Source organism: Euprymna scolopes, chromosome 6 (genome assembly GCF_053919585.1).
Source record: "Euprymna scolopes isolate OS-2025 chromosome 6, ASM5391958v1, whole genome shotgun sequence".
Classification (NCBI taxonomy): domain Eukaryota; kingdom Metazoa; phylum Mollusca; class Cephalopoda; order Sepiida; family Sepiolidae; genus Euprymna; species Euprymna scolopes.
The window spans coordinates 90,671,770-90,697,775 of NC_136487.1; the positions used below are offsets into that span (position 1 = coordinate 90,671,770).

Sequence of the window (26,006 nt, forward strand, 5' to 3'; positions counted from 1 at the left end):
AAAACAATATACAAGACAAGTAAGGGAAAAGAGTGAAACGTGGGGGAAGGTTGAAGAGAGTAACATGCTTTACAATAAGCTTGGCAGTGCTATGAAACAATGACCGTTAAAAATCTATGGTTCTTTGTGATCTTGTACAAAAAAAAACTAAGATTATTTCCTAAAAATTATTAATCTGTTCTAAATGAAGAGAAATCATTTATTGAATCTTGCTATATATAATTGTGGCAAACCTTAAATGTCTTTGGAATGAAGTTGTGTTTTTCTTCTGTAGAGTCCATTTCAGCCACAAAGCAAAAACTTCAATATTTTGACTTTAAATGAGCTAAAAACCATATCTTCTGAATAAATAAATAATATAACTTTATTTTTTTTACTTTGCTTTTCACACATGAAATTAACCCAAATAGCACATAACCACTAAAAAGTTAGAATGGTCTATATGAATGCAAAATCCATAAAATTTGGAGCAAGAAAATTTAAATTGATTGGGGAGGGGGAGGGGATATTAATCTCAAGTCTATTTTACAGCAAAAAATTTTCTAATTTCAACTTTAAATTTTGTTTTAAACTAAGGTAGAATTGACAAACCAGTTAATTTCAACACATTAACCATCTTAACAAATCTGAGGTTATTAAATCTAAATCCTGAGGTTGTTTTTAAGTTATTTAAATTGTTTATAAATTTTCTTGTATGCTCACTTGTCTTATTAAAATCTGTGGTTCCAAAGTTATCCTCATTTGCAAAAATTACTTAACTTTACTAATTTTAATTTTTCTAAAGTTACAGTTAACTTTTACAAAATCTTAATTTTCACCATTTTGCTCAACTTTAAAATGAATATAAAATTAATTTCAAGCTATTAAGCTAATTGCACTATTTATTCAGAGATTTAATCCCGCAGGTAAAAAAAAGTATAAAATCAAATTGTACAAGTTTTTGTTTTTTTTTAAATACTGGGAACACTTTGAACAGATCTCTATACATTTTTTTTTTTTTTTTAACTATCTCTTTCACAAAGTACAGTCTGGTCTGAAAATCTTGTTAGGACTGCCAAGAAATAACAGTAGCAAGTAATATAGCAATACAAAACATGTCCAGGTTCAGTAAGACAAATATGACACTAAAACAATAAAAGAAATACTGTAATTTGTTTTTTATGGCAATCGCTCTGAACAAGGCACTAAGCCACTTGATGTCAGGAGTTCACAAGAATGGAAGATAATTATTGCAAATATAAGACATGCTCAAGACCAAAGCTTTAGGTAGGAGGAAATCAGTAACGAATAGTAGAGTTCCACAAAACCAAAGTTCTTGAAAATAAGTTACTGGAATAGGAAGCTGTATTACAATGAAGTATCAAAACAGCAAATTGATGTAGACCACTAAATCAGTCAGTCAAATGAGCTTGAACAAAGGAAGCAAAAAATAGATCAGACAATTCTGAAGAACACAGGCCATAATAGTATTTATAAAAAAGATAGGGACTAGAAATATCTCAGAGAGAGATAGAGAGCGAGCGAGCTAGCAGAGAAGAATGGTGGGGGAACCAATCAAATTACAAATTTCTGCACCTTATCAAGAACCTTCAAAATGGAACAGATTCATCAGCTTAGATATGACAACAGTACTCCACATAGAAAAGAACATGTAATGCATCAACATTCAACATTCATTGACATTGTCGAGAAGGTACAAATGATGTTCACTCATGATTTGTGATATTTTACAGAAACTGTACTTTGGCAAGCATTACTTTTAGACCACCTCTCAGTGACAAGCAAGATACGAGTCCTTCTGATTAATGATTATTTTCCTCTTAGATAACATGAAAGCTCGTTTCTTTCCGCATGTTAAGAATAGCTTTTTTGTACTCTTGATCATGTTTAATTATCTAGTCAAATGGACATCAGAAACCAAAAGGAACAGACAATCTTAACGATAACCATTTTAGTTTTTGCAAAATATTAATATATGCAGGTTAATACAAGGGTCATTCCAAAAGTAATGCCTTCTATTTTTTATTCCACCCAAATAGATCAGAGGAGATTACAAATTGGATGCTTATGACTGACTAAACTTATACATTAATGACTTGAAAGTTACATCTGTTACAGATATTGATGATGTGAGACGAAGACATTATGGACAGGTGTCAGAAGCAGACATGCAGCATAGAGTTCCTCGATGCAAAAAAAAAAAAAAATAAATAAATTCATTTGATCAACATTTACTCGTGCTTGCTGAACATTTACAAAACTGACTCATTTGATGTCAGCACAGAAGATGGGTTCATCAATTTCAGAGTGGCAATAAACATGTTAGTGACAAAGCGTGCTCCAAACACCCACGCACAGCCGTCACCCTAGAAAACACTGTGCGCCTCGATCAACAGATAATGGTGAATGAAATGCACGTAGAGTTGAATGTTGGTGTCAGTGAACTGAAAACGAGGTCATCTCTAGAATACAGCAAGTACATGGTAGATGTGTTCCATGAATGCTTACGCAGGACTAAAACGACCACTGACGGGATGTCACTCAGTACTTCTGGAATCAGTACAAAGCCGAAGGTAAGATTCTTGGACCATATCATAACTGGCGACGAGACGTGGTGTCACCACTACAAGCCAGAGTTTAAACAGTCGATGGAATCGCACCACACACTCCCCAGCAAAGAAATACAAGATGCAGACAAAGTAATATGCATACTCTTTTGGGACAAGAAAGAGGTCATCATCCTGGATTACTTAGAACCAAGGTTGACTGTCAACTAATCATTATGTTGAAAAGTAGACAAAGCTGAAGGCTTGGATTGCCCATGCAATGGCCAGAGAAAAGGGAAACATTCTGTTTGCAACACAACACCAAGCCACACACATTTCAAGACCACAGAATGTGTGACAAAGTTTGACTGGATGGTGCTGTCTTACCCACCATAGTCCAGACCTGGCATCAGACTTCCACTTGTTCAGACATCTGAAGCACACATTATGTGGGTAGCATTTCTCCAAGTAACAATGTCATAACCGCAGCCATGAAAAACAGACTCTTCCATCACTGGCAAAAATGCATTGAAAATACTGACTATCTAGTAAAATACATTCTACAGCACAGAAGGTCGCTCATTTTAACAGTACCACTCTTGTTTGCATAGTTCTTTTTAAATTAAAAAGAGGAAGCATTACTTTTGGAACAACCCTCATACAATCACTTATTGATAATGACACGATTTACAGTCAAGACATTCTTTTTTATCATTGTCAATTAAGCAACTGTTAAAATGTATAAAAATTCTTGGAAAGTCTGATGCCAAAGGTGTACATTATAACTAACCATCAAGGTCTCATCTATGGTTTACTAGTCATTTTAGTTCATCTAATATTTGTACATAAAAAGCCAAATGACAAACTACTTAGGTAGATATTCTCTAAGATGTATTAAATAGATATCAGCGTAGTTGGATATAAAATTGGTGATAGGATAGCATCATATCACAGATAGTTCACCGATAGAAGTACAAGACGACGACTTTAAGCTACAAAACGATTTTTTACTTTTTATGAATAAGATTCACACCTAAACTAATGAATCGAGCATTATGATGTATAGAATATATATTTGAATTGAGGGGGGGGTACAAAATTTAATAATCGTTGGTAAAAAAAAAAAAAAAAAAAAAAAAGACCAATTCACATGGACTTTAAAAAATAAAAATGTAAAACGGCTAGCTAATCGGATTTCGCTCTTCCTTTAACAGAGCTAAATTGAATTTTCAAACTCTGGATCTCTGAGATGCTGGATTCGACAACTGTTAAAGATGCCAGCTTTCAACTTCATGGTCAATCTCAGAAAAACCTGGCACAGGTGAAGCAGTCACCATCATTTGTGAACTGCTTCATATGCAGCAATGAGAAGATTTATCTCTGTCCACTTCTCATTGCTGCATATGAAGCAGTTCACAAATGATGGTGACTGCTTCACCTGTGCCAGGTTTTTCTGAGATTGACCATGAAGTTGAAAGCTGGCATCTTTAACAGTTGTCGAATCCAGCATCTCAGAGATCCAGAGTTTGAAAATTCAATGAACAAAGTGGAATTGGAAGCGTGGAAGGCATTTGTTCTGATAATGAAGAACTTTCTTAGCAACAATAAGGCCAGAAACTATGCAGAACTTAACATGCTGACTGCTTTCAGAAACCTGGGTTGCAACAGGAGAGTAAAGATGTACAACGTATTTTCACATATGGACCAGTTTCCCAAGAACCTGGGTTCAATGAGTGACAAGTAGGGAATGAGATTCCATCTGAACCTGAAAGAGATAGAGACCAGATATCAGGGTCGCAGTCATGATGGTTAACTACTGTTGGAATCTGAAAAAGAGACCTCCCTGCCGTTGAGCATTCCAGAAGTTTGAAGAAACAGAAGTTCAAGTCCTGAGGTTTGAACAATGGTGAAGCAACATGCAATTTACCTATACTTATGTTTATTAATGCCAACCATTTAGTTTGCAGTAATTAATGTTTTTATCAGGTAATGAATATATGTTGCTGGAAAAACATTTTTTTCTCTTAAAAACATATTTAGGATGATAAATCAGCTGATAATGCCACAAAAATGTAATTGCTTTCGTCACAAAATCTGATCTTTTGGGGTGTTCTTTTTTTTCAAATTAACTTAGCACAAAAACCTGACCTGATGGAGACAAACGGCGCCATTTCTTGATTCAGCAGTGCAAAAATGTCCTAAATCAGTTGTAGAAATCTAAATAACATTCAAAAAGTATAAAGTAGTTGTTCAGTAATATCTCATGTCAAACAGAATTTCCAGAGTTACTTTCAGAGAACTTCCCATCTGTGGAACACAGGAACACCTCCATGCAAATTACATGGTTGTCTTCAAATCCAAAGTTAAATGTTTGTCATAAAAACATCCCCCTATGTATTTTTGCTTCCATTCATCATTTTAATCTTTTCATAAAATTTTACATTATTCACATGACAATCTATCCATCTTATTAATCCTTATCCTTACTAAGTAACACATTAATAAAAAAAAAAAAAGTATCATTCATAGAAAATAAAGAGTTAAATAACCTCATGCTACATTCAGTGTTTTAAACAGAATTTTGTTTTTAATGTGAAGTAGTTAAATGCTTGTAATAGCAAAAGTTAAAAGTACTCATCTGTCGAGTGTGAGGTCATAAACATGTTAGATTTTTTTTTTTTTTTAAGTTGCAGAAACTCTAGACAATGAATTATGGACATTAAAGTCCAAAATTCATTATTGAATAATCTTTTGAAAGAAACATTTTCAAAAGATAAATTTATGACATAAAAAAAAAAAATTAACTATTTTTAAAATAGTATTTTTCAGATACGAGGTAGAGAGGGGGGTTAGATAGTTCATCATGGACTATGGAATTAACTATGGCGAGTTCAAAGACAATTGAATCTATTGTAGTCATTCAGTTATACTTTTAGGCAGCATACTTTCTTGCCTTGACAAGGTACAAAATCAACTTCACAATCTAGTGAGGGATAGTCTCTTCTGTTCTCTGCAGTTCCATGTTTACAGACAAGTATTGTTATTTTAATGTTTTCTCCTTTAGTATTTAGTTTTAAGAAATCATCTTTCTACCACGATTAGAAAGAACTTTCCTTCCTGTGTGCCTAATATCAAACAGAATTTCCATAAACAGTTTCTCTCCAGAGTTTCCCATCTGTAAAGTAAAACACATTAAAACAGTGTTTCTGAATTTTTTAGATGAGAATTTGTACTTAGATTATTTGAACTACTGTTCTCATCTTGAGTGTTATTTTCACATTGGTTAATGTAATCTCCAACATTTTTCAGATGTAAATCCATGAAGCTTTACGTTGAACTCTAGGTACTACACAAAATTTCTAATGAATCTCTTTATTTAATCGGGGGGGGGGAGGGGGGATGCTCTTGTTCCGTCATTCATAAATTGTCCGCAAGAACTCATGGCATAGTGAATGAAGTACTTGGTAAAATTCAGTAGTAAGTTACACTTTTCTGGGAATTGCAAGGTTCAATCCTCAGTGTAGGTGACACTCAAAATACAATTGCAAATGACTTATCGAGTTTCTTTCAGATTCTGATAATGGAAGGGTCCTAAACCCTACACTAGCAAATGCATTGTTTGCCATAGATGCCCTACAGACACAGGGTCTGAGCAACATAAGGTTGTATTTTCATTAGTCTTTTAGTCAAAATGTTAAATCAATCCCATTTAGGTGGCCTTCTGAAGAAACAAAATTCCCAACACCATAGCTCTGATACTATAGCATTAAGCACCGACTTGCCACAGTGAAGAAGGATAGTACTTTAGTATTTAGTTTTCGACTATGTAATAAAGATTGGCTAGCGATATCGCCAGACTTTGCTCAGAATTGACGAAAGTGGGCTGTATCAGAAAGATTGCTCTGAAAGATTCCGGTTCAACTTGACCAGAGTGACAGCCATTACAAATATAGGCTCAAGGTGTAAAAGAAAGCAGGAAAAGTTAACATGCCTGTCTGTTGATTGACTGCAATTGTTCATTCAGGATTTCATATTTTAACTAGCCTGGGTGTTTGTAGATGTAAAAATAAAAAAGGTAGTAGGCAGGTAAAGGCGTCAAAGAAAGTGAAAGAAACCAGACGTCTTACCGCTATGCCATGACACAACTGAAAGTGTTAAGCGTTCAAATTAAACGTAGTTATTCAAAAAGATGACTTGCAGAAATGGTGTTGCTTTTAAATCTCCCATGAAGATTATTTTTAATGTGGGGGGAAAAGCAGTCCTGTTAGCTCAGTTGATTAGCGCGTTGGTTCGTTATCTAAACGTTTTGGGTTTGAGTCGTGGTGTGAGATGTCTTTTTTTTTTTTTGATTTTTTAAATTTAAATGTTGAACCAGTGTTATTTAAGTCATTTTTCACGTAACGTTCGTTTTTCTGTTTTGTTTTTTTACTTTGCTTATCCACCCCTGACCACACACCCAAAAACACCCGGGTACCCACCGATTTTTTAAATTTTAATATCAAAACAGGCTTATTCAAGCCATTTTTCACGTGTTTGTTTTTCTGTTTTCATCGTTCATTTGCCTTACGTTAGTTTTTTTGTGGTTTTTTTTTCGATGTTTTGATTACCCCCCCCCACTTAAGTTTTAACGTTTTCTTTTTTTACTTCGCTTATAACAAACAAACCTGGTAATTGACGTCGTAACGTTCGACGACTTCCGTGCGCGCACCTGTCAATTTGGTTCTTACTTAAATAAATTCAAACATCTTTCACTAACTCATTCTGGCTGGTCGATTTTATTTTCAAACTTCGCCTCAGGTCTTCGGGTTCAATCCTACCAACTTTTAAACCCCCCCTCCCCCGGTTTCTTTTTTTATTTAACACAAAACACCCTACCTAACACCCGGGCAACGCTAGGTACCCCCACTAGTCTATATATATAAACGCGAAAATGTATGTATGTGTGTTTGTGTGTCCGCTAAAAACTTTCGACAGACAAAACAAAAATTCACAAACTTGCTATCATATTGAAGCTCCATCCTTCGCTTGAAAAATATCGAAAAATTGGCCAAAAACGTTCATTTTTTCACCCTGAAATCAACAATTTTCTACGGGGGGGGGGGGGTCAACAAAAACCGTCCTCTCATGACGAGATCGGTTCTACGTCATGACCTGATTTAGTTTAAATAGTTGAAGAACTGACTAAATTTCATGTACGTCGTGTTAGCTCAATTGGTTAGAGCGTTGGTTCATTATCTAAACGTTTTGGGTTCGAATCGTGGTAGGAGATTTTTTTTTTTAATTTTTTAAATTTAAATATTGAACCAGTGTTATTTAAGCCATTTTTCACTTTTTTTTTTTTTTTTTTTTTACACTTCGTTTATTCTTTAGTTTTCATTAACACCCCCGACCGACCACACACACCCAAAAACACCCGGGTACCCACAGATTTTTTAAATTTTAATATCGAAACAGGCTTATTTAAGCCATTTTTCACATGTTTTTTTTTTTTTTGGGGGGGGGGGGGGGTTAACGTTTGTTTTTCTGTTTTCTTTTTTGATTTTTACATTTAACATCGTTCGTTTGCATTATGTTAGTTTTTTTTGTGTTTTTTTTTCCGATGTTTTTATTACCCCCCCCCCCCCGCTTAAGTTTTACCGTTCGTTTTTATGTTTTCCTTTTTTACTTCGCTTATTCTTAGGTTTTCATTAACACCCCACCCCCACCAAACACTCGGGCAATGCCGGGTGCCCCCCCCCTACTATATATATATATATATATATATATATATTAGGGATGTACTGATTTGCAAATTGGGCAATTGCTCATTAATTGGCCTTTAATAATCGTCCGATTAATAAGTTTTCTAATGCTGATTTATCAGCAAATTTTGTTGTCAAATGATACTAATATTAATTAAATTATTTTGTAAAGGAAGACAAATTAACTCCCTCTTTTGCTTGTGAAAATTTATCAAAGAGACATGCATCATCTACACCATATCAAATAACAAGCATGATATGCTGTTAATACGTAGACTTAAACTGCACTGAATTGGAGGCAAATAGATGTAATTTCCTTCCTTTCTCTTCCTATTAAATTAACATTATCATATTTTACTTTAAATCACTGTCAAATAAAATTACTTTCTTTCAGTTTTCATGTTGAGGAATTATACAGTAAATTGCAAAGATGTGCGAACGGAAAATAAAGCATTCTTCAGTGATACTCTTGTTCCTCACTTTTGGACTCTTGTCACCATTACATATATTTTTATTTTTCTAGTTTAGGCAATGTATATTTTATTGAGATAAATTACTAATTAGATATCAAATAAGTAATTTAAATACATAAAAAATTAACTAAATTTCAACCATTATGACAACCAGTTTCCGCTGGAAGTATTTCGATGTTAATTTCCAAAATAAGAATGCAGCTGCCTGCAAGTTATATCAAACCATCAGATCAAAGGATGGCAAATAAGCAAAAACTTTTACGACTAATATGTAACACCATTACAGAAAGGTTCATTTTAAAAAAAGCAAAAGTTGGAGCTAACAGGAAGCACAATATTATTTAGAATTACATTCTGCATCTACTTTCCACTGATGTTAATAAAGCAGAATCAGACGGATACACTACCCTGCTGAGGGTGAAGAAGCATGAACATGTGTAAATTACAACTTTGAAACCAACAAAAAAAGTAACCAGTAAAAATGTCACAAAAGATGCTTTCATTACTCCTAGTATAAGATAATAGGAAGTAAAAGTACAATTATTTTTTATTCAATTTCGGCCTTCATTTTTGATGTGTGAAAAATGAACATTACATCATTTATAATAGAAAAATTGCACTGATGGACAATTTTTAAAGTATCATCAAATAAAAATGAATTAAATTACAGTAAATATGAATATTCAATATAATTCTATACATAATGATTATTATGCCTATTTTTTTTTTTTTAAACAATTCCTGCTGCAACTTAATTATAAGTCAATAAAAATGCTATGTTCAATTTTGGTTGTAGAAATAAAGTACCAAATGTCAAACATTTCAAAATCACACATCACAAAAACAGATACAGATCTGAAATATTGCATGCCTAATCTATACATATTATAGAATGCTATATCCAAATGCCAGCTCTTTACACCAAATACTTCTTAGAGAGTATCGTCAAGAAAATGTAATAATTTTATGTCATGTTTTTCACTTTGTTCATCATGGCAATGTAATCAAGTAAACATACATGTTAAACATCAATTGAACTTTTAATAAAAGAGAGAGTGGCATGTTGATAGAGTTCTTTATACAATTGATATTTTCTTTGCTTGGCACTGATCATATTCGTCCATTTCATGTGGTTCCCTCAACCCCTTCTCCAGTCAAATACACAGAAAAAATTTGTTGTCCAATGCTTGTGGCCTAATTCACTTGTTTTGTATTGTTCATTAAAAGTATAGATTAGTTAGAAAAACACCTCAACATGTTAAGCGTTTTCAAAACGTTCACCATCAAGTATTATTGTTTTTTATTATTTTAGCATCTTTATTTTATTTTTGTATTGGCTTTGTTCAAGTTAACGCTGTGATTGTTTACAAGTGATTTATTTCCAGTTTCTGCAAACCGTTCTGCTTTACGTTAAATGGCCAGAAAAAGCCTCTTCTGATTAATGTTTACCAGTTTTAAAATAAGCAAACAAACTTGGCTGTTTTTCAGAATAACAATGTTTTTGAACTGGTAAAGATTAATCAGAAAGGACTTTCATGGCATATATGTTAAGCAGAATTATTCACACAAAGCGGATTTGTTTTTAAGAGATTTGTTCATTTTTTTCATACAAGAATTTAGAACACTAAGATTGCTACCTTAACTTGCCAATAGAGATTTATTCAAAAAATTGTTCAGTTACTGAGTTCATTTGAAGAAATCAAAGAAGCAAGTCACAAAACTTTAACCATGTCGATAATACCTACGATTTTAGCTTTGGGGTTATTTCTTTCAAAAGCTGTCCAATATAATTCTGATATTTCTGACTTTAGTGGAATCCTTACCACTATTTAACAATACAATGGAAACGAGATTTTCATCTTATCTAAATGATAAAAACTTGTTAGCATCCACTTTCCTAGATCCAAATTTAAATTTCAAAATAACATGGAAAACACTAATTGGATTCTACATCTACTTTCTACTGATGATAATGAAGCAGTTTAATAAAGGCAAAAAGCCATAATAGTGGCCAGACAATCAAATGTTGAGTTAAATTAGCAATTAGTATGTTAATGTGTCAAAGCCATCTGATAAGTCACTTGGTAGTGATGAAATGATTTAAATTTAATAGGAAAGAGAAAAGTAATTAATCGTCTGATTAATTGGCCGATTACTGATTGCCTGCCAATTAATCGGTACACCCCTAATATACATAAAAAAAATCAGAATTCAAGAATTTAGAACAGAATTTATAATTGTATCACAATCGAAATTATGATCGAATACAAAAAACATAAATGAAAAGCCTTTTGAGTGAAAACGTGAGAATTTAAAGACATGACTAGTGAGAAAAAAAAACAAAAAAACTATTTACATTCTTATTTCTTAAAAAGTTGTTGTATAATCATTAGAGTATCTTTGTTTACTTTTCAATAGACAATTTTACCATATTGTTTGATGCTTGAGTGATCTTTGCACCATTAGCAAAGGAAGCTTTAAATCAATATAGATCTGGTCAGTCCAGCACTTGGGAGGCCTACAACAAGATCTCTTACCAGAAAATTTGTATGCTTGGTAAACATTGCTTTTAGGATTTCAACGTGGCTAAACCGAACAATTAACATTTTAGTCTGATTTAGGTACTCCTGCAGTATTTTACCCACCAATTTCACGATCTTAGCCGAGCGTTGATCGACATCCATCGGAAAACGCCAGAACATGGCGAGCGGTACGATACTCTATCAGCCAAGACACTTTTTACTGAGTGTGGACCCAAGCAAAAATTTTGTTTTTGCTTAAGTACGCATGCGCGCAATCGTAAGTCTGCGGCCAAAAAAAAGTCAAATACACATTGAACACATTGACCTCAACAGCGATTTTCTGTAGATGTACCAACAAGTTGAGATTTTTTTTTATCCAAAAAGTGAAAGAAATGTGAAATGAAATTTTTACAAGTCAAATTTTATTTTAAACAATATACCACTGCGATATATGCAGCAACACATTGTCAAAAGCGTCTTTGCCACTTTTTCCGTAAACCTCCCTCCATAAAAATTCGTCCAAATGGGACTCCACTGTACTGAAGTGCACCAGTAAACTTTGTGACACAACAGAAAATAAGCTTTTAATTTATAGCTTTAGCAGTATTTGGCGAGTTCCGAGAGATAAAAAAAATCGCTGTTGAGGTCAATGTGTTCAATGTGTATTTGACTTTTTTTTTTGGCCTTTTTTTTTGGCCGCAGACTTACGATTGCGCGCATGCGTACTTAAGCAAAAAAAAAATTTTTGCTTGGGTCCACACTCAGTAAAAAGTGCCGGAGCTTCTTTCCACATCCTCTGAAAACCCTTTGCTCCCTACTTTGCCTCTACAGTCAGTAGAAAATCTTCCAGTCTGAACTAAAGATAAACAGTAATTGTTGTCCCCCCCCCCCTTACAAACATTACTGGAAAAAAAAAAAAAAAAAAAAAAAAAAAACATTGTTACTGTTTAATAACGTTTTGTTAAAAACAAACAAAAAAAAAACATTGAAGTGTTTATTACTGTTGCTTACCCCCCCCCAAAAAAAAAAGCTATCGGAAAACAAAATGAACCAAAAAAAAAAAAAAAAAAAAAAAAAAAAAAAAATATTCAACAAAATAAATTTATTTTACTTTAAAAAAACTTACGGTAAGTGTTTGTGATTTATTTTATCCAAATTTTTGTGTATTAATTTTATCCATTTTGTTGTGTGTGTGTAATATCTTTTCCTTGTAATGTTGTTGCTATTCACATACTTTTAGCGTTCTTGCACCGTAGCTCCGAATTCTCGGCTTTCGTCGGCGTTAACGCCGAAAGCGTTCGTCAACGCTCGGCTAAGATCGTGAAATCGGTGGGTAAAATACTGCAGGAGTACCCTGATTTATATTTGGTTAGAATTTTAGAATGGACAGGAATCATCAACTGATCAAATAGACAAAATTATTTCTCTGAAATGAAGGAGAAATTATGTTCATTTACCACCTACACTAAAAAACTTTTTCTTTTACATTTTACCATTTTCAATTTTAAGGGTGGGGGTACAACAATGTACTCACTATTGATTGGAAGTGAATCGAAGTAAATTGATATCGATAATCAGAATAAAATTTAATATCCTTCAGACGCTTAAGAGCACCTATAAAATCCTGCTCCAAGCCCTGAACCTCTTAACATTTTTATTTTATATAATTTTCTTTTTATTGGTGTCAAGCATAAATATGAACTACTACAATAATGTTGTATTTCCTTGGATCTAAATGCAAGAAATATATATTTATTTATTTATTTATACATATATGTAACAGGTTTTGCTACACTGGCATGACAATGTTTCAATCTGTAGTTATTAATAACTAAGATCTCTTCAAATGTTAAGTATGTCTTTATTTAGGCGTATATATCATATGTATGTGTGTGCTCACACGTATGCAAGTGGTTATGCAAGTGCTATCTTCAAAACTGAAAAAAAGGAAACATCAAACCTATCCAAAAATTTGCATACCCCAGCAGCAACTTTTACTCCAGGGGAAAAAAAGACATCAAAATCTACAAAAGCAAGGTTTGGTGGAGGAGGGGGGGGGCTCTGATGGACTGTGCACCATCTAAAAGTCCTCCCTTCCCAATAATATTAAGAGGAATTTTTAGTGCTACAGTGGAATCTCTTATTCTTCAGCTCAGACACTAAAAAAAAAAAAAAAAAAAACAGCATTTGATGGACAATACAAAGACATCACAAATTGTATTGGGCATTAGACGGAAACAACCAAGAAATGCCTATATGAGCACCTGCCTATCTCAATATCACAGAGAGTGAAGGCTTCAGCTTACTGCAGAAATAAGTCAGAACTTACGAAATTCATTACTCAAAAACAGACCAATTTAAAGACTTCAACACACATCTACCAATGTGTAGAAAAATCTGGATGACATCTAGGACTTGCCAATAGAAATGCTCAACAGAAATAGTTGAAGGAAATTATTCAGAAGAATACTTGACCTTATTAATTAATCCCCAAAACTTTAGAAGTGTGTGAACAGACAGCAACTACAACTTATATATAAATGACCTCCTGTTTCGAGGAAGGGAGAATAGCAAAATTTTGTCAGTGACATCTGTTATTGCATTTATAAATTATAAACCAGATATTCCAGCACAAAATCAACATGGTTTAAAAATTCAGAGCTGGATGAAAAAAAAAAAGAAATTGATACCAGCATACAAGTGTAAGCCTTGGTATGGCCTGTCTCCAAGCTTTTGTTCATCCACTCTTAGACACAAAAGCTCAAAGACTTAAAGGTTATTCAAGTGTGAAAGGAGGGGGGGGGAGTATTTCTAATCTAAAAGCTGAGAGTTTGATACCTGTACAGGTCTGTACATTTTCATTTCAATCACATCCAGAAGTAAATTTCATTAAACAATCTTAGAAGAAACTGTTAATGTAAATTGTTCATTGTTTAAATATAAATACATTATGCGATATGAAAATACTGCACATTTGTTTTTTTAATGCTGGATTGAAATGTTCGAAAAATGTAACATGTCATTTTTGACAGAATCAGATACTCAAAGATGTGCATGGATGATTATCTTTACAAAGTTATGGTTGTTTACCTATTTGTATTTACAGGATTCATTCCTAAACTAATAAACTGATCATTTGGAATTTTAGAACAGAGATCCAAATGTGTCCTATACTTCTTTTAATTGTTTTAAACAAAGTGGATAAAATGAGAGTGAAAACTCTTTGTGAAAATTCAGATCTGATTTTTTGTGAAATTTTCACCAGTATTAGATATTAATTAATAAACATTCCCTATTTTTTAGGAAACAATATGAGAATAACCTAATCGAAACTTTAAATATTTCAGATTTGCTTTGAATTTGATCAATGAAGGAAAATTCTTTGAATTTTAAAATTTGGTTCTCCTGTTGTAGATGTCTCCCTAATTCTATTTTTAATTTTTGGCACTCACATTCAGAATTCATAGTAGCAGGCCAACATCAGACTACCCAGAGGGCATTACATCAGCTCAGAAAAACCTGGAACAAACTTCAAAGGACAATACCCAAAAAACGTGCCAGTTTGCACATCATAAAGAACCTGTCCGAAAAAAATGTAATATGCAGTCCATATGACATCAGAATAGTGTTCACGAGTGACTCAAATCTCAAAAAGCGTCTAGTGAGTAAAGCCTTTAATCGAAAGTCTTGTGACAAAAAAAAAAAAAACACAAGAGAGGTAAAAAAAAAAATCGGGGCTGGCTGATCACATATGGAAAGAAAAAGGAACACACTTCCCTTTATCAAAATAATCAAGATCAAAATAATTGGCAGGGATGCAAGATGAAGAGTTAGACTACTTAAAGATGCGGCACATATACTTAAAAAAAAAAAAAAAAAAAAAAAAAAAAATATTACTAAGCAGACCAAGCATAGAGATCAGCAGTATGTGGGAGCCTCTAATTATGATAAACAAAAATTGTATAATACACTCCTTAAAATTTCAACAGTAAAAAAGGAGATAATCCTCTGTCAAACTTTATTAAAGTTACCCCCCACCACCACTTTATCAAACAAATTTTTTGACACATGAAACCACAGCTTAAAAAAAAAAAACTCCAAGAATATGAAACCAACTATGGAGCAAGTAACTTTTCTCCTTTCTTTTCCAAGATAGTGATCAACATACCTGACGAAATAAATAACACTCAAGATGAGATCAATAGTTCGATCAAAACAAGTAATACAAACAATCAACCCTCATCTAAAAAATTCAGAGTTGTAATACATATATAAAAGTAGTGTTTTGATTTTTTTTCAACTTTCTGTTTTTGTTATTAAATTGAGGCGATTACATATGGTTTTACGACTTGGCTACTCGGACTAAGGGTTAGTCATAAAAAACTTGATTAACGCTTACTGGAAGTGATTTTTTTTTTTTTTTGTTTTATCAACAAATTTTTCAGAGTGCATACACGTAATCATCTACAAAAAGAATGGAAGTATAATCTGTGAATGTGTTAACCGACAGATTTAACGTTTCACCTATAACTATCAGTCGATTAGTTATAAAGTAGTTTAACAAATGTAAATTTTTTTTTAATTCTATGTTATCGAGTCTTTACTTTCTTCAAAAATATTAGAAAAAATTGGTGGAAAATGCCAGATGATTGTTTTTAAATAAGTATTATTTAAAAAAAATAAAATAAAATAAATAAAATAATACACCTACAAATATTATCCATCAGAATTATTTTAAAGATTTAATATTAAATCTTGTTTACAGGAAATGTTTACCGTTCCACAATTCGTCAAACAATTGGGGATAATGTTCAGTAGGGTTGTCCATAGAGTGAATGTGGTATTTGAGTGATTGAAACTAATTTAGAGAAGAGATCAGGCAGACGACAAATGTCCCTTCATCCAAACCCCACGTTTTATAAAGAAAATTACAAAGTTTTTGTAAAATTTTATGATAAATACATCCACACTATTTACGATATTTGCTCCTCCCTACTGTATTCGAGATTAAAAAAAAAATGAATATTTAATAGAAACCTTCCATCATTGGTTATGAGTAAAGAAATAAGTGTTAGATCTTGTTTATTGATTTTCACTTAAAAATGTCAAGTGGTTCTAAAATGGGTGATCGATTTACTAACATGTTGAATTAGAAAACAAGCACCCCTTACAAACTTAAAATTTTTTTTTTTTTTGGTCCCCCGACAAAAGGAGGGTGGACCTGTAAATTCACCCTTGTCCGTTCGTCTGTCCGCACTTTTAATAACTACGCCTTGGAATTTTTTTTAAATTTTGTGCAAACATTAAGCATGATATGAGTAAAAAAAGCAAAACTGATTGCCTTTCAGGTAAAAATGGTTAAAATTGACACTTTTTGTGCTTATTAAAAAAAAAAAAATTGATGCCTTGGATTTTTATAAGACTTTCTGAAAAGTTGTAACTAACTGATTTCTATATAATTTGGTTTGTCTATACTTTGTGATAACTCTTGGGTGTGCCTCAGGGGCTCTTTTAGGGCTAATAAAAACATTCCATTTTGGGACTATTTTATCATATTTATCCAAAATTTTCTGTGTGTCTATTTAGCAGTTTTGCATGGTGCTGAATTCAAATATGTTAAGGCCTTGAGGATTTTGGGGGGTAAATGGGGGGGGGACAAATGATTGACATTTCTTTTTTTGCATGGTGCAGAGCAGAACTCCAATTTACATATGTTAAAGCCTAAAACTACACCGTTTGTTCATTTTCACCAGGAATTGACGTCCCTTGGGGGCTTTTGGGGCTAAAATGGAGGGGGGGGGCAATACTGAACTTGGTTATTTTTTATGCCTCGTTCACTGTGCACACGGGGGACCATGGATGCTTTACTTGTTTCTGCTTTTTTTTATAATCTGGTCCATTCGATAATAATCCGCTGAAAAAATTGAAAAGACGAAACTAAAGAATATGGGCTGGAGGGTACCACTTGTACACGTGAACTAATAACTTTTAACGTGGGGGATCACTTCAATTATAACTTTTCTTTTACACCACAAAAATAGCTTAATAAGGAGAGTTTTGCTGATTGGCTGAAAAGTGGAGTATCAATTTAATAGAACGTTATAATTTAAGTGATCTCCAACGTTAAAAGTTATTAATTTTTTTTTTTTTTTTTTTTTTTTTTTTAAGGAAATTACAGTTGGGAAATTAGTCAAACAAACGCACTCATTCGTAACGTATTTATATTTAAAAAATAGAAACTGAACGCATTTTAAGTTGTTCCTAATTATTGGTTGTTGTTAAGTAATAACTTAATTCGATACCGTACTTCCTGTCAATAAACAAGACCTTTACTCATAACCTATAATTATATTCATATTTTTTTAACCCAAATGAGTAGGTAAACCTGAAATTAAAATAGTTATGATTAATTTCCCAATTAAAATTAATGTCGCTAATTGTAACGTTTACCATAGTTTTCTTTCCGAAGGAAGAAAAAAAAACTATCTTTGGTGTTTTGTAAAATTAATTTTTACGTTTTTTTATGAAGTTTCCATGCAAAACACGTTTAAAAAAATGGCATTTTCAGAAAGTTTAATCAATCATAACATGAAAGTAAAAGAAATTCTCATTAACAATCATGATGTTAATAAAACGACATTCAAGCTTTTTATTCTCTTTCACATTTCTAGGCGAAAAATAAGGAAATGAAGTCATGGCTTTAAGTTTTGTTTACAGTAAAAAATGAGAGGCAGAGATTGGAAGGAAATGAAATATGTTGTGTAATATTATGAAATACGGACAGCTAAATTATTAATATCAAACAATAATTTAATTAAAATATTGATAACTAGGGTAAAGTTTTCTGTTCATTTTTATTTTATAAGATTCGTAATAAAGCAAATTCCATCGCACCCTAAACCGACGTCCCTTTGCGTGTTCATACATACAGGATACGAACAGTAGTAATAGTAATAAAAAGGCCGCCATTTTTATTAGCTATTCACCAAGAGAAGGGGGATCCTCCTGTTTGCACAACTTAGGCCAGTAAACAAAGAGCACACATACATAGGTCTGTCTACATCGACACATGTCAAATTTAATTCTTTTTTAAGCTTAACAGCACAAATGTAGATAAAGTTTAATTTCCTACGATTAAACTAAATGTCTAGGTTAAAGAATGTTTTTGTTTGGGGGGGGTGCAACTTCCAATTGAAATCTCCTGACACGAAGACAAGAAATAAGTTCTGTTTCTATTCACTTGCCTCCCCACAAGGGCAAAATGAGGCGGGGTGAGGAAACCCAGTTCTGAGAAAAGGGAATCTCTGTATAAGGACCACAATTTGTAAATTACCTCATACAAGAATTTCTCTTTCACTGTCCGAAGGCAGAAAGGTAAAGTAATATTAGAACAGATTATACACTTTGCTCTTGACGAAAAGTTGTAATAGCTGATATAAATTTGTAAATAACAAAATTGGGAAGTACCAAATTAAAATCGAAAGGATTTTTTAAAAAAAGTGAAAAATTTATAGATTAAGTTGGAAAAATAAACTAATGACTAACTATCATTTAAATATAAAATATTTCCCCTAAACGAATAATTTACTTAGTATGAAAATATTTATGGCAAGTAAGCCGCACAAACGTTCATGTTTTCCTTCCGGTGGAAATCAAGCTAATTTATTATATTTTATTCATCAGGCGATTGAAGATCAGCTTCTCATAAATCTAACTTTTTAGGGGGAAAAATTGTCATGGTCGTAATCCTAAAAACGCCCCCCCCCCTCCAAAAAAAAAAAAAAAAAAAAAAAGGCAGAGTTTATCTCCCAAAGCAAAAGAAAAGAAATGTGGTTAAATATTGTCTATTGACGGTGACTTTTAAATGTTTTAAATCGCTATAATGGCTCAGAAATTAGGAAGATCATTTTAGGTCAAATTTATATGCGAAATTGATCTCCCGCTCTAAATTCTAAAATAATTGATTTTTTTTTTCCGCCAAGTATTTCAGGGTGTTCAGTTAAACCAAAAATGTACAATTGAGATTGAGGTGGTGAGGGGGCGAAGGTGCTCATCTATACGTTTCATTAGATTAAAAAACTAAGATAATATCTCTGATGAAAACTTTTATATGAGCTCAAAACAGTGCAAGAGCGATATTGAGGCGGCTTGTTTTAATAAATGTATATTTAGGAAGTTTCTATATAAAGCCTAACTTAAAAGAGAGTGAGGATAGGGAAATAATCGTTTATTATTGGTCTCACGAGACGTGTGTGTATGTGAATAGATTACAAAAAATAGGGGGGGGTAGATAAAAGATAAACTGATCTACGATTGTTTGGTACAAACGAGTTAGACTAGACTGGAGAGTAAAAGGAAAGTGACCCGGGGTAAATGTGTGCTGGAAAAATATATTAAAAGTTGAGGGAAAGAGAGAGGAAAAGGTAGCGCCAGACTGAGTGTCTGCGACTAGAGGGAGATAGACTAAAATGGAATAAACATCCTTCTTTCTTTTACCCTCTCTAAATGTCTACAAATGCGGTTTTAACTCAGTCACATTCGTCGCCAGTAAAGGCGACCGACGATTCCTTTTTTTTTTTTTTTTTTTATCTATAGAGTATAAAGAGGGGGTTAGGCTACGTGAAAAAAAGAGGGGATGAAGGTAATAGCCTTATATATTTTACCAAACACAAACATTTTTGCTTTTGGTAGAAAGCAAAGTGTACTTTCTGTTCTGTTCGGTCTCAGAAGGCCATCCCATGCTCACAAGTATTACCTCTTAGTTGGTCAGGGAGTTGGTTAATTGCCGATCGCCTGAAGCGTCCTCATCGGGGAATGCTAACAATCGTTAATTTTTAACCCATCCAGACTATTCATTTTGGGAAGAAGGAAAGAAGGGAGTTCACTATAAACTGATCTTTGTCGTTATAGGTGAGGGTGGAAAAAAAAATCAAAACACACATCAATAAAGTAATTCCGGCCAATGATCAAAGTGTAGTATTCGATCTCATCACCTTCTCGTTGCCTAACGAAATGAGTTTACTGACTGCCACAGAGACGCCTTAATTTATGAGGGGAGGGTCTGTCGACGAGACTACCATGTATTTTTGTTCCAATGTAGAGTGACCCTTTGGGGGAGCCGAATCTTTCCCCAAAAACATGAAAACTCAACTTGTATGTAACTTTACTCTAGTGAGAGCAAGTAAAAACGGACCCATAAACGTTCATATTTTGCATACAATAACTGTACGCCGGTTACTGTGATGACTAACAAATATCAATACAATTCAATTCACAAAACTTACAGAAATCCATGTAATGCGTAAAAATAATAGGGATTAAAAAAAAAAGATACTTTTGCAGTTTACGGACCGTGATGAAATAACATTGTTTATGAACTTATTAGATGTGGAGGGGGAGGGAGTGGCATTGTTAATTGTTCTGTACTTAACAATTTAAAAATAAAAAAATTAACTTAAAAATCCTATCTAAAAAAAATAGTACGATCCGTAAACTGCAGAAATACCAAAAAATATTCGATGCGCCGGAAATGTGCCGTTTGTTATATTTACTAAACACGTGGAAAATAGATCAGCCATATATCTTCTCTTATCTACATAGTATAAACAGTGACCGATGATGAGGAATTATTTATATATATATATATATATATATATATATATATATATACACACACACACACACACAACTAGTGAAGAAGGTGCTATCAAAGAAGATAGTGAGAGAGAGACTTCTCTCACTCACTCTCTTCGTCCTCCGTTAAAGAGAGAAAGAGAGAGAGAGATTCATTTCCGAATCGGTTCACTCGCCCCAGAGTGGAAGCACCCACCGTCGGGCCGCCGCCACACAGGCGTCGGGACGACCGCACCAGTGGGAGAAGGAAGAGGAGAAAAGAGAAACAAACATTTATAGAGAGAAAAAGGTGATGCAGTAAGGGTGGGGTATGAGCGAGTAAGAGAAACAAATTAGCAAGAGTAGTTTCCTACTAAAAATTAAATCAAAATTTAAAAAAATATGTATACGGAAGTTTTAAATCCGATGCATCAAAATTTGAACGCACAAAAAAAAAAAATGTAAATTAAGAGTTGCTAGTTGTCATTGACAATGATGTAGCATGTGAACATATTTGCGCTCTGAGGAGAAATACTTATAAAGTAAACTTGGGATTGGGACATTACACAACTTGTGAACTTGACACATGTTATTTCTTTAAAAGGTGTCTGAGGGGGTAAAAACAAAATCGTGAAAAGTTGCTATTCTCTACAGGAATTAAAAAAAAAAAACAATGCCGATAAGATTTTCAAAACATTTATAGAATTTAAATTCATATAATTTTGAATATAATAAGACCAGCCCCTAAAAACACCTTTTATAAGTTTTCCCGATACAGTCTAATCTACAAACTTAAGTATCGTATTAGCAGAAAAAAATTTTTTTTAATTATATATATATATATATATATATATATATATATATATATATATATATATATATATGACTTGGTTCACTTTCTCGTTATAAACTTCTACTTCATTGCTACCTGACTTACTGCCCATTTCTTTACAGGCGTGCCACGTGATTAAAGTGCTATAACAAGTGAACCCCCTTAAAAGTCAAATTTATTTTCTTTCAAAATTTTTTCCAATATGATACTCAAGTATGTAATATGATAATCCTCGGAAAAAAGGTGAAAAACACGTATTTTTAAGGGGTGGGCACTCTCGTACAGGTCTGCGTATAAAAAATACCAATGATCTAGTTCTATTTTAAGTATGAATACTTGAATATTAAATAGATCAGATATCGTGTAAAAAATGGGTACAATTGCAGGTTAACAACTTCATCTAAATCTTCCATCAAAATAAGACTTTACCTTTTTTTTTTTTTTTTAAACGATGTTAACACCTCGAAAAAGTTGATCGAATGATTATCAGTTATAGCATGGGACCAGTTTAGTGTATAAACTTAAAATAATCCATGTTATTCTAACTTTTTAAGGTAGTTAACTATTTTTTACCACTAACCCTGTTCGTGTATCAAGGTCACAAAAGTATACGTAAAAGTATTAATCCTCCGATGTTTACAACAGTTTTGCCAGAGCAAAATAGTTTGCTTTGTTTTTGTTTTGTTTTTTTTTCAAATTGTGTTTTTTTTAAATAAACGAAAAAAAAAAAACATTCGGTTATCAAATTTCCTGTTCTCTTGTTTATCTTTTAAAAAAATAAAATTTGAAGAAAACTAACTCGTTCCATTTTGCAGATGACAGCTCTGCTCTGGGCTTTGTAAACATGGAGACAAATTTTGAATTTAACTATCATCCCCAATAAATTTAAAAAAAAAGGGGGGGGCGGACCTGAACGAGCTTTGCCCCTTTGATTCGTGATCACTTTAATTATAACGTTCTATTAAATTTTAACATGGGAGATCACTGACCCCCCCCCCCTACACACACGTTGTCATTAAATGAACTTTTAAATAAATTTTTCCTGCTAATATGAAAGTTAAGTCTGTTATCGACGATAATCCACAGGAAAAAAAAAAAAGGAATTCTTTTTTATGGCAGGGAGAAAGCTGGTGGTATATCAAACTCGTTTAGGTCCGAAGGGGGAAAAGCTCGTTCAGGTCCGTCAAAAAGGTGTTAACTAACCTAAAACGCTGCATTTTACGTTAAATTTATATGCATCCATTGCATAATTGATCGATTACTTGAAATTATAAAATATTTGTTTTGTTTCCGTCAAATTTTTCCAGTCGAGTCTCATTTTTTGTGCAGGGGTGGGGTGCGATTTAGCCGAGGATATTAATCTACTACGCACCCCTTTTAAGTACAAAATTAATTTTCAAGTTTTAATAATTCCAACAAATAATGGGGACAAAAATGTATGAGGAAAAAGATAACGTGATTTTTTTTTTTTTTTTTTTTTTTTAATAAAAATAGTGCGTGCAGCTTAGGTGTGTACTGCAAAATAAAATGTGAGTAATGGGGGAGGGGGTTGTTTATTGAATGAAATAAAAAAAAAAAAAAAATGATAAAAGATAATGAAGCGAAGCCCAAGAATGTTTGGTGGTGAGTAGTGGGGTGAACAAGTGCATCTGTGTGGGCAAAGGGGTCAACTCAACTGGTGTGCTTATATAGGTGACACCCGACAGCAGGTGTTTGAATCATAATTGTCAAATTTTAAGTTTCAAAACACAGCAAAGGGGAAAGTCGAGGAAATTCTGAGTTGTGGGGGTCGTGAACTAACGTGATTTGTTGTTGACCTGTTGAGAGAGAGAGAGAGAGGGAGGGAGAGAAGGAAACCAACTCACCCACAGAGTCGGAAAAAGTTAACTTACTCAAAAATTAGAAAGATCAACACGTTAATTTCAGATAAATAAGCTAAGCTTCTAAAGGCAGTGGTTTAAACAAAAACTAATGTGCATTTTATAATAAGGACTTTTTGTTAGATATCATAAGCAGTAAAAACTAGTAGCATTTAAGGATCAACATTGACTAGTAGTTTTATGTGGTGGGGGGGGGTAGCCTATGGTAGTAGTAGTCAACTTGATATTATTAGTAGCAGTTATTTACTTTAGAAGTGACCGATGTGAAGTGATGGAGACAGTTTTTAGAGTAATGGGAACCTATGAGGGATAAGGGTCATTCTAAGTTTACTAAACTGTAAAGTCATTTATATAAACACTAAAGTTTAGTGACTAAACTAACTTATGGTCAACTTTTCTATTACTAGAATTCTAAATTTACTTTTAGGCGGGGAGGGGGGAGATAAGTCGGTAAATTTTTACGACATACCCCAGCGTACTATAAACACCCCAACCTCCATGTTAAGAACGGCTTTCGGAATAGCCGTTCTTAACATGGGGAGGTTGGGGTGTTTATGTGGTGTGCACGTCGTAAAAATTTACCGATAAGTCTTGACAAGTTTTTGTTTATATTTAATTAAAAATATATAACGTTTGCCATTTATTGTGTAGTTATACAGAATACCGACCGTGCTGAAATAATGTTATTATCTAGAAACCTAGCCTTAACATAGGGAATTTATTCTGTACTTTAACCTAACAATTTAATAAAATACAGTAAAAATTTAATTTAACTTGAAAATCACTTTAAAAAAAATAAACCGGTCCGTATTCTGCATAAGTGCCAGATATTGATATAACAAGTGCTATGGAATGTTTAAAATGTTTGGACAAGTTTTTTTGTTCACTCTAACCTTTGATACATTTTTATAGAATCACTCCCGCCTCGAAACTTTATTTTATTCATTTTTCCTTCCTTATATATTTTGAACAGTTAGGGTTAAAAATAAATGCATAAAGCATCTCACTCAAGAGCGATTCTAAAAAAAAAACTTTTTGTATCATTCAGTATACTTAAACGATTTATACTGAGGAAATTTTGAACATTAAAAACACAAATAAACATGAAAAGCGATGAGATTCACGAACGCGATTCTACAATCAGAAAATAAAATAGCAGCATGGCGTCACTAATAAGAATATAGAAGTTGGAGAGAAAGAAAGTGAGAAATGTGGCCATCGATGGAGAGCATCAGTTATATAAATATACACACACACATCATTTAGTCTATGTCTTGTCAATGAGGGATAACTGTGGGAGCCATGGCTCCAACACAGATTCAACGACGACTACTACAACAACAAGACTGCCACCGAGTGGAGACTAAATGTCTACACATCTAAAACTGACATCGTGGCGCTGTTGGTAGTGGTGTTTACAAAAAGAACACTCTGAAATAAAGAGGGAGGGCGAAGAGAGGCACATAGACACACAGAGGGAGAAAAACGAGAGAGAGGCCAGAAAGGGAGGGAATATATGAGAAAGAGAGCAACACGAAAAAGAACAATCTTATAAATAAATACAAACAAAATAATCAATGAATAAGCTTTATATATAAAAAAAAAATCTTTAAAAAAATAAATAAATAAATAAAAGGGAATATATATAAATATATACATATATTTAAGAAATATTAATACCGGACGTAAAAGTTTATATAAAGTTAAAAGAAAGTGTAGTGGACATGACGGCATTTTTTAGAGCAAAACCTATCGACCGCCTCCCAGCATGTGTCGGATGGGAGGGAGGTGGGTTTGCATCCTATCTAAAAGAAAAACACACAAAAAATAAAAACTGACAAACATTTGAGTTAGAGACGGAGACGAAATGTAGACAAATCGTCAACATGTACAGTGTTCGTATAATACATATTTATGGAGATAAACCTTACCGGCCAAAAAAACCTATGCTGCCAGCTAGAACTCCAGCGACCTCTGTTGGTGTCCGACTGAAGCAACAAAACTCACTCTCAGTTCGAGAGATTAGACGAAATGAAAAAGACAGGGAGGGGGTAACAGACAGACAACAGTATGCAAATACGGGGGGTGAAGGGGAGGAGAGAGCGCTGGTTGGTTGCTGTGTGACATGCTTGTGACCAAAGCGACATCTATTAGTGGATCGGACGAAACTAAGGGCAGATCATTCATTATTACTTAATATGATTTTTAAAATCATTTCGAAAGCACATTAATAAATATTTCTTAAATTTAAAATACACACTTACTAGAAAAAAAACAACAAGTTTTGAAGTGGTTAACAAAACGCTACTCGGATTAGTTTTCTTGTGTATTGCTAGGAATTGAAGGAAAATAAGAAAAAGCGAATAAAAGTTTCATGATTAATCCGGTGGGTGTGAGAGA

General features: G+C 33.2%; 1 protein-coding gene across 2 annotated transcripts in view; it reads right to left on the reverse strand.

The window, feature by feature from the left end:
• LOC145277775 (protein mothers against dpp-like) overlaps positions 1-25,756 on the reverse strand; it is a 118,975-nt gene extending 93,219 nt beyond the window's left edge. For both annotated transcript variants that reach the window (XM_080129523.1, XM_080129525.1), the window contains exon 1: positions 25,538-25,756. The gene's annotated coding sequence lies outside the window, so the exon portion shown is untranslated. The remainder of the gene's footprint in view (positions 1-25,537) is intronic.
• Positions 25,757-26,006: the final 250 nt, after the last annotated feature.